The sequence below is a fragment of the Pleurodeles waltl genome, chromosome 3_1 (genome assembly GCF_031143425.1).
Source record: "Pleurodeles waltl isolate 20211129_DDA chromosome 3_1, aPleWal1.hap1.20221129, whole genome shotgun sequence".
Taxonomy (NCBI): domain Eukaryota; kingdom Metazoa; phylum Chordata; class Amphibia; order Caudata; family Salamandridae; genus Pleurodeles; species Pleurodeles waltl.
In genome coordinates, this window is record NC_090440.1 from 1,242,137,243 (window position 1) to 1,242,155,505 (window position 18,263).

The window sequence follows — 18,263 nt, forward strand, 5'->3', positions numbered from 1 at the left end:
TATATTTACACTAATGCCACATTTGACACACCATCAATAAAATTGGATTTGGCAATGACAGGGAAACTAGGTGGAGAAAGAGAGACTAGCAATACACCTTGCATTCCACAACTTTCTGGAGCATTCCAATCACTGTTTGAGAGTATGTAATGAAAGTTCCTCTCTTTGAGATTTACAGTGTTGTTGTATTTAAGAGCATATGGGTATTATATTAGACCCAGCTCTCCCAAGCAATGTGGATATGAGGGTTCATGGAGCATGGTCAGATCAAAATCAAAGTCTGAGGCAGCTTCTTTACAGGGGCTCCAGGATGTAGCCGACCCAACTGTGAGCTCAACGAGCAACAGTTAGATGAAATTATTACACTTGTAATGAATTAATTTAGTAGTTTGTATGCAAGCACATCTTTAGTGTTTACATGAACTATACATTGTGCAGGTCAGCCCTCTCAGCCTCTCTACCAGGCTCTTGATGACAGGAGGAGAAGGGGGTTAAGGGAGTTGAGTGATGACCCAAATGCAGAGATTTGTTTTTAAAAAACACAGCACTCTGTGGATGGATGTCTGGATCATGCATGTGAAGGGTGCAGTTAAACTACAAATCCCTAACAAAATCACAATGCATTTTCTAGCAGACACACTGTGTATGCCTCAGGAGGCACAGTATATCTGCTAAAATGAGGTTTCTAAAATCAATGCATCTTCGAAGCCAATGAGAAGCCACAAAGATCACCAGGGGGAGGACCCTCAGCTCTCTCCCAGCTCCTGACTGGCTTCTTATTGGAATCATGGATTGCTGGTTTCTGTGTCCAGCACTATATTCCTGTCTTGTTTCTGCTGCTGCCATGTAGCCTCTGAGTTGCAAGATAAAGGTAAGTAACAACATCTGTGTTGTTTCACTGTGTATGTGTGAGTGATTGAGAGAAAATGGGATTGAGTGAGAGTGTTGGTTAGTTTAATGTGTGTGAGAATGTGAATGAGAATGAGAGTGAGAATCAACAAGTGAGTAAAGCAGTGTGAGTGAGTTAGAATGGGTAAGGGGGATGGCATATTTCATATACTTGTACGTCCACAGTAAAGTGGTTCTTCTTGTACCAAGGGTCTGTAATTTAAATGCTGCTAGTGGGGCAGTGCTCATTGTGCCACCCACTTCAGTAGCCTTTTAAAACACATATTAGCCTTCCACAGCTGGCTGTAATGCAATTTTAAAGTGCCATTGTGATCCTGGAAAAAGTTGAAAGGCCTAAACATTTATTATTATTACACATATGTCACCCCTTGGGTAGGCCCTAAACAACTCATAAGGCAGGGTGCAGGAAAAGTTGGACATGTATTTTTAAGTTTTACATGTACTAGTAGTGACAATTGCTCAGACTCATTTTTCACTACTACAAGGCCAACCTCTCCTTTGAATAACATTGGATTGCCTTATTACAGGTATCAATGTCACATTTAGTCTCTCATGAATTGTAATTTAAAACAATCTTAAAGGGTGGAATTAGTTTTTAAGTCACAGTTCTGAAAATGCCACCTTTTGAAAGTTGGCTTTTTCTTTTCCTAAACATTTGGTTCCTTCTGCCTGTATCCTCAGTCACATGAATGGATGTAGTTAGCAATTGGTCTTGTGTATTCCTCACAGACAGAATCCCAAAGGGGGACTCGATCTTGGCAGGATGGACCATCCATCCTAATGGCATGGAGGGGAGCTGTCATGTACCACACTTGCACTTCGAAGGAGCTGCCTCAGCACACACACTCACACACACACTACAGAGTAGCCTTTTGTGATTGAAGACATCCTGGGACCATGGCTGGGAAGAAGGGGATTGTAGAAACAGATGTGATGGAAAGTCCCGAAGTTTTATCCACCTTCAAAGCTGGCACCAGGTTTAAACATTGGACCCACAGATCATCTCTTCTGATCACCTCTGACCTGTGGAAAGGCTGTTCTGTTGCCCTGCTTCTGGAAGCACTACCCTCCTTCCCTGCTGCAAAATGGACTGCCCTGCTGACTAGGGAAGAATGACCAGACCTGACCCTGAAAGCCAGAACAACCAGACCGACACCAAGTGCTAGCTTTCTGGCCTCCTGTTCTGAGCTACAGGGACATAACAAGCTCTAGAGGCCTGTCCTGCATCTGCTCATCTGCCCAGACTCAAGGGGAATTTCCTGTGCCCAGCTACTGGCATCTGCTGATATGAGTTCTGATCACCAAAAGCTACACCCCACATCCCGGACCCTTGGCTGGCATCAGATTGTACTCCTTTAAGCCCAATTGTGGCTTTCCTCAGAATCTGGGCAGTGCAACGCATCTCAATGCAGCATCTCTCATCGCAGAACCTTGCAGCTCCTGATTGGCTGCCTCATCAGGACCAATGCAGCACAATACATCTCAGTGCAGAACCTTGAATCGTAGTACCTTGCAGCTCCTGATCTGCGGCCTCATTGGAGCTGACATAGCACAAAACAACTCAGCGCAGCAACTCACAGATCGAAAGCTCTATCTGAACTGACGCAACTCAACGCAGCACATTAGAGGACCTCACACATTATTCCAAGTACAACAATGTATATTGCTTTGCCCAGAAAGCTGAACTTGGTCCTGTACCCAGCCTGTGCTCCATCACGGTCCGCTTGAACTTGTGACTTTGTCGCAGTCCTGCGCAACCAAATAACCCCAGTTAGCAGTTTGCACTTCTTAGTTCTGCCTTCACCTAAGACTTTGAAAATGCATATCTGCAGTTCTACTGGTTGGATTTTTGTCTTTCTGATATCATTGCATTTATTAAATTTTACTCTATCTTACTTGTTTTGTGTATTTCACTTTATTACTTAGTGCTGCTTAAATAATATACAAATTGCCTCTAAGTTAAGCCTGACTGCTTTTATGCCAAACTACCAGAGGATGAAGCACAGGTTAATTTATAGACTTTATTGGTTCACTTTGCAGAAGATTGTGGTTGTTGATTGAGAAGAGTTCCATACCCCTCAAACCAATAACCCAGTTTCTCACATCCCACTATTTAATTACTCAGTAAAACCACCTATACTTTCATAATGGTCTGTAAAGATAAATATCAATAAAATTGATTGACACATTTTTTGCTCTGCATATTTAGTCCCAGGTTTGTAATTCGTTTCTTAGCCTAAACCAGCTTGGATCAAAATCCACAAATAATTAAGATGAGATGGCTTTCCGACTCCATTGAGGTGGTGAACTGTTGCGAATGTGTAACCAGCAATAATTGAAAATGGCAGATGAAAAGATTGATTGGACTCACTAACACAGAGGTATTTGCTGAAACCATCAAAAGATTTACATTTTTAGAGGTTTGAATTAGAAACATAGCTGACAAGTGAGTGCGTTATAAAACTCTTAAAATGAATACATGCATAAAATATCAATATAAAAAAATAGCAAAATATTTCAATAAGCAAAGTTCAGTTACTGTTATTTTCTGTGAAAGGTGAATGTTACATTCTGGCTACCTTGTAACAGAGCTGTGTGATATGGATTTATTGTGGGATGTGCTGCGTTTCTTGGACTTTGTTAGAAATGGGGTCTCTGGTTGGCAGTAAGATTCCAATCTGCCCAAGCAGGGACCCTCACTCTAGTCAGGGTAAAGGAGAAACACACCTGGTTAATCCCCACTCACCCCCTTGGTAGCTAGGCATGAGCAGAAAGGCTGAACCCCAGAAGCAATTTGTAAAGTATTTGTACCAACACGAACAGTAAGACAGCTAAGGCTCTACAAAATGGACACCACACCAATTTAGAAAAATAGGCAATATTTATCTAAATCAAACAAGACCAAAACGACAAAAATCCAACATACCTAAGTCAAGATATGGATTTGAAAAAGAGTAAGAGTCTTAATCCATGACCAAGGTACCTGGTTACCATAAAAAATAAAGCCGCACAGGGAAGCGCATGTCGAAAAAGGCCAGCAATGGGTCAGTTTCTCACTCACAAGCGAGACCGTGCGTTGTTCCTTCTGCAGTCGGGTTGTCGTGTGTCATTTTTTTTCTCCCGCCAGAGAGCGATGTGTCGGTTCCCAGATGGGCACCTCGGGTCTGGACAGGATTTGCTTTGATTTTTCACGCCCAGCGATGTTGCGTTTGAAATCCGTTTGCACGATGATGGGAAACTGAACTGTGTCGGGTTGGCGTCATTACCAGCAGCCGCAAGCCGGTGTTGCACTTCGTTTTGTCCAGCCATGACGCATCTATCTTCCAGCCGCAAGGCAAGTGGAGCGTCAATATTAGCCACGAGGCTGTCGGCACGTCACTTATTAGCTGCGTTGCAGATGGTATGTCGAAAATTTCCCGCACAGTGGTCTGTGCTTGGATTTCTGTCTTTTTCCACCAGCTTCACCTTTCAAGGGCTCAGCTACAGGTTAGGACACCACTTGGCAGGACAGGCGTCTCAGGAGAGAGTCCAGTTGTGGCAAAAAGAAGTCTTTGATGTTCCTGAGACTTCAACAACAGGAGGTAAGCTCAGTTCAAGCCCTTGGAGATTCTTCACCAGTCGCAAGTCACACAAAAGTCAGTCTTTGTCCTTTCTTCGACAGAAGCAGCTACTGCAGGCCAACCCAGCAAAGCACAGTCAGAGGCAAAAGGGCAGTACTCCTCCTCTAGCTCTCCAGCTCTTCTCCTTGGCAGAGGTTCTTCTTGGTTCCAGAAGTAATATGATTTTAAGGAGTTTTGGGTCCACTACTTATACCCTTTCTGCCTCTGAAGTTTTCAAAGTTCAAAGGGAAGCCTCTTTTGTTTGCAATTTGGGAGGCTGGCCTAGTGTGTGGTGGGTACCTATGGTACTTACACCTTATACCAGGTCTAGGTATCCCTTATTAGTGTAGTGTAGTCAGTGTCTAGAAGCCAGGCTCTCTATGGATAGTTATGCATGAGGAGCCAAGTCTTATCTAGGAGACATGCAATGCTCTTGCAATACCAATGTAATCACACACAGTACTTACCCACATGAAAGAAAACACTCAGGCCCATATTTATACTTTTTTAGCGCCGCATTTGCGTAATTTTTCATGCAAAAATGGCGCAAACTTGCAAAATAGAATTGTATTTTGCAAGTTTGTGCCGTTTTTGCGTCAAAAAGCCGTGCAAATGCGGCGCTAAAAAGGTATAAATATGGGCCTCAGTGTTACAAAAATAAAGGTACTTTATTTTGGTGACACAAATACCAAAAATACCATAGAGGCTATACTCCCTTAGGCAGTAAGTAACACACAAATTATATACACTGGTACGCAGAAATAGGCATAAAAACTGATAGAAAACAGTGAAATTAGTGAAAATCACAGTAGAGAGAAATAGTCCTGGGGAACACAAACTGTATATACTAAAAAGTGGAACGCGAGAGTCGGTCCACCACCTAGGTAAGTGGAGTGTATGGAGGGGAGCTGGGAGTACTAGTAAACCCCAAAGGTAAGTACCTCAACACCCACCCAGTGACCAGGAAAGCAGGAGTAAATCACTGTAAAATCCCCAGAACACCCACTTAGAAGAAAAGAAGAATAATGCAAAGCCCAGAAGTGACTGCAAGACACCAACAGTGAATTCCTGGACAAGAGGACCTGTGGAAGAAGGGGACCAAGTCCAGCAAACACAGCAGAGTCCGGGAAGGGCAAGAGCCCCTACCCACCAGACTGAATGTGCAAGAGGTGAGTCGACAGTGATGAAAGAGAGTCAGTACTGTACCCAAGAAGATGAAGTCAAATTCCTGGAAGATGCAGGTGATGCCCCATGCCAGAAGGAGGATTGCAGTCAGGTTTACGTCCTTGTGCTCCACCAACAAGCCTTGGTACATGCAAAACTCATGGTTAGGAGAAAGTGGAGCTGCCCAGGACCTGGAAGGACCAGGTGGACTCTACCCAGGAGGAGGAGTCAGAGAGGGCCCTCAGCAACACAGAGAGCCCACAGAAGCACAAGCAGCACCCACAGAAGTCCCACAGGATGGGGACACGAAAGTCAAAGAAGGAGCCCATGCAACATTATGAAAAGGGATCCCACACCACCGGAGAAGCACTCAAGGAGCTGTGTGTCGCAGGATGGAGTTCTGGGGGCTTGCACTTTAAGATGCCTGAAGATCCCTTGGAAAAGATTCCAACAAGCCTTGGCAGCTGCAAATGACGCAGTGCATGGTCGTACTGTCCTACGTGGGCAGGCAAAGGCTTACCTCCACCCACATTGGACTGCTGGAAGAGAGGACTGTCGGAACCACTTCATTCTACTACCGGTGATGCAGGATCCATGCAGCGCAGCAGGATAGGGGACCCACACAGCCATTCATCATTGCAGTTGGTGCCTGCAGATGCAGGAAAGTGACTCCACCCCAAGGGAGATTCCTTCTTCTTTCGAGTGCAGGCAGAAGACGGGCTGTCCTCAGAGGATGCACGACTGGGGAAATGCTGCAGTTGCTGGAAGGAGCAGTGGATACAATGTTGTAGGAGGCGTCTTGCTTCTTTGTTGCAGCTTGTTGGGTCCTGGAGCATCCAGATGCAGTTTCTTCAGTCAGAATTCAAAGCAGAGAATGCAGAGGAATCCTGCTGGAGTCTTGCAAAACAAAATCCGAGGAACCACCTAAGAGAGAGACCCTAAATAGCCCTGAAAGGGGGATTGGTCACCTAGCTGGATGGCCACCTATCAGGAGGGGGCTCTGATGTCATCTGTTGGCATTGGCCACTCAGATGCTCCCAGGGTTACCTGACGACCTTAAATCCAAGATGGCAAAACCCAGAGACCATCAGGTGGTGATGGACAGGGGAATGGTCACTCCCCTTTCCTTTGTCCTGTTTCGCGCCCGAGCAGAGACAGGGTCTCCCTGAACCGGTGTCGACTAGTTTATGCAAGGAAGGTAGCAAATGTGCCCTTCAAAGAATTAACAGTGGCTTGGGGAGGCTACCCCTCCCAAGCCTGTAACTTCTATTTCCAAGGGAGAGGGTGTAACACCCCTCTCCCAAAGGAAATCCTTTGTTCTGCCTTCCTGGGCTTGAGTTGCACAAGCAACAGGAGGGCAGAGACCTGTCTGTGCGGTGGCAGCAGCTTGGGCTGACTGGAAAACTTCAGAAGGCTGTAATGGCAATACTAGCATCCTCTAAGGAGCCCCCAGAGTGCCTAGGATCATACAACCAGTGCTTTCAAAAGCATTGGGGAAACATGTTTGATAGCAAACATGCCTATGTTCGGCGTTACCCTTATGTAGCTGGACATAGGTATTGACCTATGTCCAGTACACGTGTAAAAAGATGTACAGGCACTCACAAAGTCTGGGAAAATGGGCCCGGGGTTCGTGGGGTTACCTCTGCTAGTGCAGGGGTGCTCTCACACACAGGTACTTTGCACCCTGCCCTCTGGGCTGGAAGACCTGCCATAGAGGTGAGTTATGAGTGACTTGGTGCATTAAAAAATGACAGTGAAAGGGTGCTTGCACCTTATCACGCAGGCTGCAATGGCAGTCCTGCAGAACCCTTTGCTTGAGCTCCCTATGGGTGGCAAAATATATGCTTCAGCCCATAGGGATCCCTTGGAACCCCAATGCCCTGGGTACTTTGGTATCATATACTAGGGACTTGCAGTGGGGCACCAATGTCCCAATTGTTAGATGATATACAGAGTTAAGGAGAGAGAGCATAATCACTGGGGTCCTGATTAGCAGGATCCCAGTGAACACAATCAAACACACTGACATCAGGCAGACAAAAATGGGTAACTATACCAAGAAAGAGGGTACTTTGCTACATGCCTTGCCCAGACCAAGCTCCAGACTCACACCCGGGGGTTGGAGACTAGATTTTGTGAGGACAGGCATAGCCTATTCAGGTACCACTCCTCCCTTCCCCTCCAGCTCAGATGGCTGATCAGGACATGCAGGCTGCACCCCAGCTCCCCTTGTCTAGAGGAGATTCACAACCAGCCCAACTGTCAGTCTGACCTAGACAGGCAATACACAACCAAGCAGAGGCACAGAATGGTTTAAGCAAGAAAATGCCTACTTTCTAAAAGTGGCATTTTCAAACTAGCAATCTAAAAACCAGCTTCAACAAAAGATCTATTTTTAAATTGTGAGTTCAGAAACCCCAAACTCTATATTTCTATCCCTCCCAAAGGGAATCTACACTTTAATAATATTTAAAGGCAGCCCCCATGTTAACCCATAAGAGAGATAGGCAGTGCAACAGTGAACACTGAATTTAGTGGTATTTCACTGTTAGGACCTGTAAAACTTGCTAGGGGCTACCTTAGGGGTCCCTTACATGTAGAAAAAGGGAAGGTTTAGACCTGGCAAGTGGGTACACCTGCCAGGTCAAATTGGTAGTTTAAAACTGCACACACAGACCCTTCAGTGGCAGGTCTGAGCCCTGTTTACAGGCTACTTGTGTAGGTGGCACAACCAGTGCTGCAGGCCCACTAGTAGCATTTGATTTACAGGCCATAGGCACCGCTAGTGTACTTTATTAGGGACTTACTAGTAAATCAAATACGCCAATCATGGAAAGCCAATTACACATATCTTTTACACAGAGAACACTTACACTTTTGTACTGGTCAGCAGTGGTAAAGTGTCCAAAGCAAACAAAACAGCAAAAACAGATTCCAGCACACAGAAACATCCTGGGAAAAAGAGGTAAATAGTTAGGGGAGACCATGCCAAGGATGCCAAGTCTAACAGACTTAATTTATTTAGATCTAATATCTTTTGATTGATTACTTAAGGTGCCCCTAGGAAGGAAGGATTGTGAAGAATTTGAAAGTCTGATTATCTCAAAAGTCCTAAAATTACTGCAATTTGGTGATATTTTAGTACTGTAACGGTAAAATTAGGTGCCACTGTAAAATCAGCCACAACGAATATATAAGAAAGACCTGAAATGGTTATGTGATGTAATGACACTCAGGCCAATAGCTATACATTTTTTGCCCCACATTTGCGTCATTTTTCGACTCAAAAGCAGCACAAACTTAGACAATCAAATTGTATTTTGTAAATTTGCACCGCTTTTGCATAAAAAAATTGAGCAAATGCCGCACAAAAAAGTATAAATATGGGTCTCAATTTCTTAGTGTATAGGGCATGTTCTGGATGGATAGGTGTGTTTGTATCTGTGTGGAGGCACACATTTCCAAGGTCATGCATGCTTGCAAATTGGTAAAGAATGTAGACACATGGAGCCATAGGCAGAGGCATTTGGATTTCCTAACAATGCGACTTCAGGCCAAGAAATGCAAAATGCCATTTTGGTATGTGCGAAAGGCATTTTTGCCATTTCCATCCTGTAGAAATTGCATTTTGGGAATTTCTAAATAGGAAATCACAAATTGGGATTTCCAAATAGTGGATCCCTGACATTATGGGCCAGATTTATACTTTTTGACGCAAAACTGCACTAGTGCAGTTTTGCGTCAAAAATGTTACCGCTGGCTAATGCCATTTCTTAACACCTCCTGTGTGTCAGATTTATACTTTAACGCACAGTGGCGCTAAGAACAGGTTTGAGTAATTTTTCCTGATGCTAACTATTGCACCTTATCATAAGGCAAAATGACGTTAATGCAGAAAAAATTACTCTAATCCGGTTTACGACATGGAAAAACCCCTCAAATTGTATATGCACCATTTTTCCCTGCAATAGCATCAAAAAGCACCGCAACCAGAGCAAACAGTTCTAAGGAGCCCCAAAATGGATCCCAGAAGCCAGGAGAGACCCCAGGGAGACCTCAGTCAACCAGGAACCAGCCAGGAGGACACAGACGAGTCCCAGGGGAGAGACAAGAAGAAGAGGAAGTCTTGCTTCAGTGCAGAGGAGCAGGAAATCCTGGTCAGATAGGTGCCAGAGCACCAGCATAAATTATTCTTCACCTCTAAGTTGCCAGTTGGAGGGAAAGAGGCGATTTGGCAACAAATTCTTGACAAGATGAACAGTGTGGCAGAGGTCAGGAGAACTATCACGAAAGTAAGAAACGCTGGCATGACTGCAAGCACAGGACAAAGGAAAAAATGGCAAGGAACAGGATGGCAGCACTGCAGACTGGAGGTGGGAGTCCAGCATCACAAGAGGACCTGGAACAGATGGAGGGGATGGTTGCAGCTGTCATCCCCGAGAAAATAGTCACTGGTATCACAGGACACGCAGACTACCAGGAAACAACACATATGCAGGGTAAGTAGCATGGGGGACAGAAATGCCTAAATGTCAGGTGCAGGAAGGGGGAGGTACATACCTACAACACAATTCATGTCAGCTCAGAAAATCAGGAAGTGGAAAGGGCAAAGGGGCATGGCACGGGTGCATGGGCTGGACAGGGGCATCCAGGGGCACAGCACAACACAATACCAACAACCTTTGCATGGGGGTACATCACCATGCCAAGGCTGCTGGAAATGCTGAAGCAGACCAGGTGGGTAGGTTAGAACGTAAAACTGTAAAACTGAGCTGCTGTCACAGGACAGCTGGTATTGTCAGAATATAAGCAAGAGGACAATGCCCAGTCTCAGGCCATTGGCTCAATCCACATTTACCATTGACAACATTTACCATTACTACCTGTGCTGTGTGTGCTGGTCAATTAGGAAATGGCAGTTAAGTGCCCATGGCACAAAAACACTCAAAATGAGGGATCAGTATGACTACGTGATCAATCCCCATCAATTCCTATCCAAGTGCAAATCCTGTCAACTGCTCACGTCCACAGACTCAATAAACATCAGGCACTGTCACATACATTATGAAGTCCACCGCAATAATCTCATACCCATGCTGCCTATTCCAGGGTCTACCCCTGTACCAGTGTCACAATAGCTGCAATGCCACCATGCAACATCTCAGGTGTCACGGTGGTTAGAAAACTGCATTGAGGGGGAGGACATATATGTGTAGCTAGGCAAACACACCCGCACAGTCATAAGAGGAAATGGTACTCTGCCAGGCCCATCAATGCAATGAAATGTAGCACACATACGCAAACATCAACATGAGGAACTACCAATGGTGACACCTGTATTGTTACATGGAAATGCAATACATGGTATGGTGGTAGGTCTCAGCACCGTATAGGTGAATGTGAAAAAAGATAAACTGGGATGCCACGTGCACCACACAAATTGTTATGTGTGGTGCATGTGGCATCAGCACACCAACAATCATTGCAAGGCCTCCCCATGCTAATGGTAGCATAGGGAGGGTTGATTGATACAAGAAGGTGCCAAGCTACAATTTGACAGAAACCACACCTAGAAGATGTGATGCAGACAAATCCCCCAACTGCCCACACTACATGTGACATGCAGTTGGGGCATAGGCCTGAGAGACTGCAAACATTAATGACAGGAACAATGCATGGGAACCCAAATTACAACGTACCACCAATAGGAAGTCATTGACTTCACATTACAACTGCCACAACACACACTAATTGTACAATATCGCACAGCCGAGTACGATGGCTCTCCTGTGGATCTGTCTGTCCTGATGACATGGATGACCAGCTGACAACCATCAGCAAGAAACCCTCCAAGATGTCCTGGGAACCCTCCAGACACCACCTCCAGTTGCAAGGAGGAGCACCCATGTAGCAGCCATCCCAGAGTACCCAACCACCACCCCAATTGTATGACCTGCCATCTCAAACACAGCTGAGGACTCTGATGACACTGGGACCACCTTTGAGAGGACAGTTGGAGAAGTACAGCGGAAGCTGGCCAAGGAGGTGAGGGTGGGGATGCAAACTATGGCAGCCAGCCTTGAGGGGATGCGCATGTGCATGATGACATCCGCAGAACAGTCAGCAGCCATAAAAGTCACACAATCACTTCTGCAAGGAGTCCAACAGTGTGTGAGGGACCTCACCACTGCTGTGAGGGAGTTGCCACAACACATGCCCTCCAAATCTTGCAGCTGCATGCATGACAACAAGCTGGACTCCCTCAGGGAAGACAAGGCTGCCTACCACAGGGATGTTAGTGCCATACTCAATAATCAGCAGCTCCTCCTTTCTGCAGTTAAGCCATATCTAGTTCCACAGATGGCAGCTGCCGGGAATTTGGAGTCCACTTCTCCAACCACTGAAGTGTGTGTTGCCCCCTCAAACCCACCACCACCACCATCAAGGGCAGAGGATATGACACACACATCAGAGAATGAAGATGTGGAACATTTCATCCTCACCCGTAGGAGTACCCAATAGCAACAGCCCATGCCACATGGGCACTGTTTTTCCTATGCCATGTGCTTGACAACATGCCAGTGTTGCTACAGTTGGTGACATGCACTCTTCACCGACACACTGTTAACCTTACCACTATGGACTGCAATTCTCTCTCACTACCCAATTGGTAATTCATGTTCCTCTGCACTGAATGACACTTCATCTCAGCATGTCCAATGACATGTCCCTCAATCTTGCACTTGTGTTGCGTCATAATATAATGCTTTACACTAATGGGCTAACAAACCTGGACTATGTCAATATTGCACTAAAGCACTTTAAAATAAACAGCATCTACGCAACCACTTTGTCTCTGTGTAATGTGACCCATCTACTATGTTGGAGATTTGTGATGTATGTAACAGGTCAATGGTCACAGAGTGTCATTACCAGAGTGCAGAAATAATGTGGGCTTATATTTACGCACAAGGGCCAGGACTTCTAAATCTTATGTGCTGCCTTTGCCTTATTTCTGAAGTAAATACAGGACAAACTTACAAAATATAATTTTAATTTGTATGTTTGCAGTGCAGTTGCATCAAAAAATTAGGCAAATGCAGTGTAATAATAGTATATTTCCTGCCCAAGGTATCTGCAAGATGACGCAATGCTGGCCACATCCACTACAAGATAGTCATTGTGTATGTGACATTTGCCTCAAAACATACATGCCACACCCACAACATACATCAGGAATGTTTGTGTAAGAGTGTTTGGCCAATAACGTTAGCTGGGAGTACAATTAAAACACCTAGGTGTAAATTTTGTATACTTGACCTCATCAGAAATTGGCACTACTCAGTTTAGCAGTGTTCACATGAACATCAGGCTGCAGGCAGACGTCCCACAGTGCCCAACATTCTAACACAGGACCCAAACAATCATAGCTTTAAAATCACACCTGCCTGTCCAATACATGGGAACCATAGTCACCTTGAGTGGTGGGTACAATGGATGGCAGATGCATAGAGATTTAGCTTTGTTGTTGCTGCCAATGTGACAGCTCAGTTGGAACTGGGAATTAACATGTCAAGAGTAGGGTGTGGATGCAGGACGGAATACACAAGGCAACAGAAAATTGGCACTGTACACTCATACAAAGACCCAGATCCCCAAGCATATGACACATGCTGCAAAGGAGTACTTAAACATTTAATAACTATGTATAAAAGGGAACTTAAAACTATGTCATACACCTACCCTAACCTAACCTATCCTAACTATACATTACCCACAACTGGCCCTAACTACCCTATGCTAAACTTACCACATTTAACTAAACACTCTGAACATTTACCCCCCACGCCCCTATATGATGGGACACATGTAGGACAACAGATACTAACCTAAAAAGATACTAACTAATACTAAACAACTATATTTTTATTTTTTTAAAACAAATAACTGTATTTTTTTATTTTTATTAGAATACACAAAAGCCCCAACACTAAACCCCACCCACCCATAAACCAACATGTAATAATAAGAAACACCCCCCCACCCCCAACCTACTTATCCTATCTAAACTACTAGCCTAATCTAACCTATCACTAAAACCCCTAGACCCACTAAAAACTGGATAAGGAAAGAGGAGGGAGGGGATGGAATCAGGGGTGAGGCAAGGCAGGAGTTCAAAGGTTTGCCCTCCTCAGAGATTTTTTGATGGACTTAAGGCTACGGCTATTTCTGTCCACGTCCTGCTGGAGGGTGTCAAATTTCTTGAAGACTTTCCTCATGTCCCTCTGCAGCTGTGATATGGCGGCCATTTCAAAAGCAGATGAAGTGGTGGTCTGTGCACCAGCTGTAGTTGCTCCTGCAGGTGTCGTGGTCGCGGTGCTGTAATGGAAGGTACAGCAGTTGTTGTGGCTGGTGCTCCCGAGGTTGAGGGTGCAGGAGGTGGGGCTGCTGAACTGGTGGCCATTGGGCAGTTGTGGTGGTGGCTACACATGTTGTGGCCAATGCTTGTCCCCCTTGGCTGAAAGCCCGCCATGCTCCTATGGCTCTCTCTCCGATAGTGTCTTGCCATCATTCTGAACCCAGACTCCACATCCAAGATGTGCCTATACCTCACTGCCCGCCTCTGGAACTCCCTTATCTACGCGGCATTCATGTTGGCAGCTGTAAAAATGAGACAGGCAACCATTAGTGTCATCATTGTGTGATTCATGTACAGACGATAATTCAACACTCTCCCTCAAATTGCACATGCAGTCCAAATCACAGTACAGATGATACATTGTCCCTGACGAATGACATGGCAACGCAGCCTAACTATCAAGTATTCAACGGCACAGCAAAGTACAACAAGATGTGTACCAAATAAAGTGATCTGTGCATTTATGTAGTGCAATGTGTCACAATGCAAATGCAGCAAGTACTTAACATGATCCAGGCCGACTAATCCCTATCATCTGGATCAACTTCAAGGCACCCAAGATCAGTGATTTGTATATGTAATAGGCAGGATGGTATGCCGTTGCTAATCATAAGGGGTCAGTTTTGTTTGAGACACATGCATGCTAGAATTAGACGACTATCGTCGACACTGTGACCATCACACCCCCTACATATATGTTTTCCCCCTACCCCCGTGCCTCAGGGGGATGGGCATGCAATACAACATCACAGCTGTGAAGGACAACCACAAAGCCATGTCGACCTATACATGGATTTAGTGAGTGGAACACATGTGAGGAGACCTGCCAACTAGGAGTGAGGTATCCATTGGTCAATCACATCTACATTCATGTTTTCATTTGTGGCAACCGTCAACCCCTGATCTGCCAACACATTTCCAAAATCACCCACATTTATGCCAGAACACTTCTGGCCTTGACCTGCATACACCCCTAGTACATACCACATAGGTGTCACAGAAATGGAGTACAACATATGGGGCTAGATGCGGGGGGACAGTTACCCATATAGTCCTACATGTACATTACAATACAGGGATACACAATTTTGTGTGGAAAACCGATGCATCACTGTCTTGTGAAAATGAGGGTATGACTTGCAGACAATATTCAGACACTGGAGCACCTCCAAATCAAATGTGGGCCTACATGTTGCTACTAATCACCATGTTCACATGCTGCTGCCTATTGCCCAGCTTAAGACTCCCAAGATATAACTCTCTGCCTGTGAATGTCTAGACCTTGCATGGAACACTATTTCAACCTCCAGTCCAGTAATATATCAGATCACGTGCCAGCTCATCATATCTTGCAATGAGTGCAACACACAAGAGTCACTCACACAACAGCTGCAATCAATACACAGGACACACATTTTCATACCTACTGGATATGTCTGGGTCCTCAAATTGAGCCACTTCCCCAATGGAATAGAGGGCTGGTCCACCTGAAAGACATGGAAAGGAAATATATGTTCAATGTCTGATCACTGTACAAACGTGTGGACATATCACAGTGTGTGATTTTATATAAGTGAGCTGCTAATCCTGCATGTAGACACTCCAATAGACATACCACTACAAACTTGCATTGACACTGACACTCCAGTGAGTGATAGACACACATCAGTACACATGCACTGGGCCTAACAATCATGTGGTGCTAAACCTGACTACAAAGATTTGTGGCCAATCCATTTCAAATGGTACTCCATGTCATGATTTGTAACTGAGTGATAATTTCAATGACACTTCCATGGGTGCACTGCAATACAAGTGACTCAGGTATTGTGGCTTGTGCATCAAGGGACAATGATTAACAGTGTGATGGACATTTGGGTCAATTTTCTGTCAGCAATTATCGTGCATTCAGTGGTCCACAACAGATGTGACGCAGTTGTATGTAGGTAACAAATGCCCCATTGGCAGTGTCCCCTAAGCGGTATATGCCCCCTATGCCAACATGATAGCAGGGATCACGTGTGTGTGTAATGATGACAATGTAGCGCTGAACATGGATAGCCCACTTTGCTTTTCCAAAACAGTGAAATATGGTATGCTGACAGTGTCTTAGCTGATCATCATTTACAGAAAGCATGGGGCAGGTGCTGTTGTTGCACCTGAAATGTGTTACTCAGGGCCATATTTAGCAAGATCAGGTTTTGTGAGTCACACATTGCGAGTCTTAGCAACTCGCAATTAGCAAGTTGGTTGATCTGAGGTAGAACACTCTCAATGACACTGTTTGCAATTAAAAAATGGGGTAGCAAATGACCTACCTCATGAATAATGATGAGGTAGGTCTTATTTTGCAAACCCCTTGGAAATGGCGGTACTCACAGGGATGCTGACCTGCTGGGCTCAGCAGACCAACATGTCTGTGACTGCTTTCAAATAGTGTTGTAAATATTTGTTTCATTGCAGCCTTATTTCAGTAGGGGTAAACAGAAAGTATTTCAAAAACCTGTATTATGACTGAATTTTTTTTTGAAGCAGTTAGTGGTCTGTGTGTAGGAAAGTAGCATCTTGCCTGGCATGATACCCCCATTTTCACTGTATGTATGTTTGTTTTTGCCAAGTGCTTATAAAGTATGTCCTGTATGTGTTCCCTGTATGGTGCCTAACCGTATCACTGAGGCTCTGATAACCAGAACCTCAGTGTTTATGCTCTCTCTGCTTTTAAAATTGTCACTGCAGGCTAGTGACTAATTTTACCAATTCTCATTGGCACACTGGAACACCCTTATAATTCCCTAGTATATGGTACCTAGGTACCCAGGGTATTGGGGTTCCAGGAGATCCCTATGGGCTGCAGTATTTCTTTTGCCACCCATAGGGAGCTCAGACAATTCATACACACGACTACCACTGCAGCCTGAGTGAAATAACGTCCTCGTTATTTCACAGCCATTTTACACTGCACTTAAGTAACTTATAAGTCACCTATATGTCTAACCCTCACTTGGTGATGGTTGGGTGCAAAGTTACTTTGTGTGTGGGCACCCTGGCACTAGCCAAGGTGCCCCCACATTGTTCAGGGCAAATTCCCCGGACTTTGTGAGTGCGGGGACACCATTACATGCGTGCACTACAAATAGGTCAATACCTATATGTAGCATCACAATGGTATCTCCGAACATGGCCATGTAACATGTCTAGGATCATGGAATTATCCCCCCAATACCAGAATGGTATTGGGGGGACAACTCCATGCATCCCCGGGTCTCCAGCACGGAGCCCAGGTGCTGCCGAACTAACTTTCCAGGGTCTCCACTGCAGCTACTGCTGCTGCCAGCCCCTCAGACAGGTTTCTGACCCCCTGGGGCCTGGGCAGCCTGGTCCCAGGAAGGCAGAACAAAGGATTTCCTCTGAGAGAGGGTTTTACACCCTGTCCCTTTGAAAATAGGAGTGAAGGGCCTGGGAGGAGTAGCCTCTCCTGGCCTCTGGAAATGCTTTGAAGGGCACAGGTTGCGCCCTCTCTGCATAAGCCAGTCTACACCGGTTCAGGGATCCTCCAGCCCTGCTCTGGAGTGAAACTGGACAAAGGAAAGGGGAGTGACCACTCCCCTGACCAACACCTCCCAAGGAAGGTGCCCAGAGCTCCTCCAGTGTGTACCAGACCTCTGCCATCTTGGTTGCAGAGGTGTGAGGACACAGTGGACAGCTCTGAGTAGCCAGTGCCAGCAGGTGATGTCAGAGACCCCTCCTGATAGGTTCTTACCTTTCTCAGTAGCCAATCCTCCTCTGTGGGCTATTTAGGGTCTCTCCTGTGGGCATCTCACCAGATAACGAATGCAAGAGCTCACCAGAGTTCCTCTACACTTCCCTCTTCGACTTCTGCCAAGGATCGACCGCTGACTGCTCCAGGACACCTGCATAACCTCAACAAAGTAGCAAGAAGACTACCAGCAACATCGTAGCACCTCATACTGCTGTCTTTCTTGACTGTTTCCTTGTGGGGCATGCTCAGAGGGCTGTCTGCCTTCACCCTGCACTTAAAGCCAAGAAGAAATCTCCTGTGGGTCGACGGAATCTTACCCCTGCTAACGCAGACACCAAGCTTCTGCATCACCGGTTCTCTGGGTCCCCTCTCATCCTGACGAGCGTGGTCCCTGGAACACAGGAGTTGG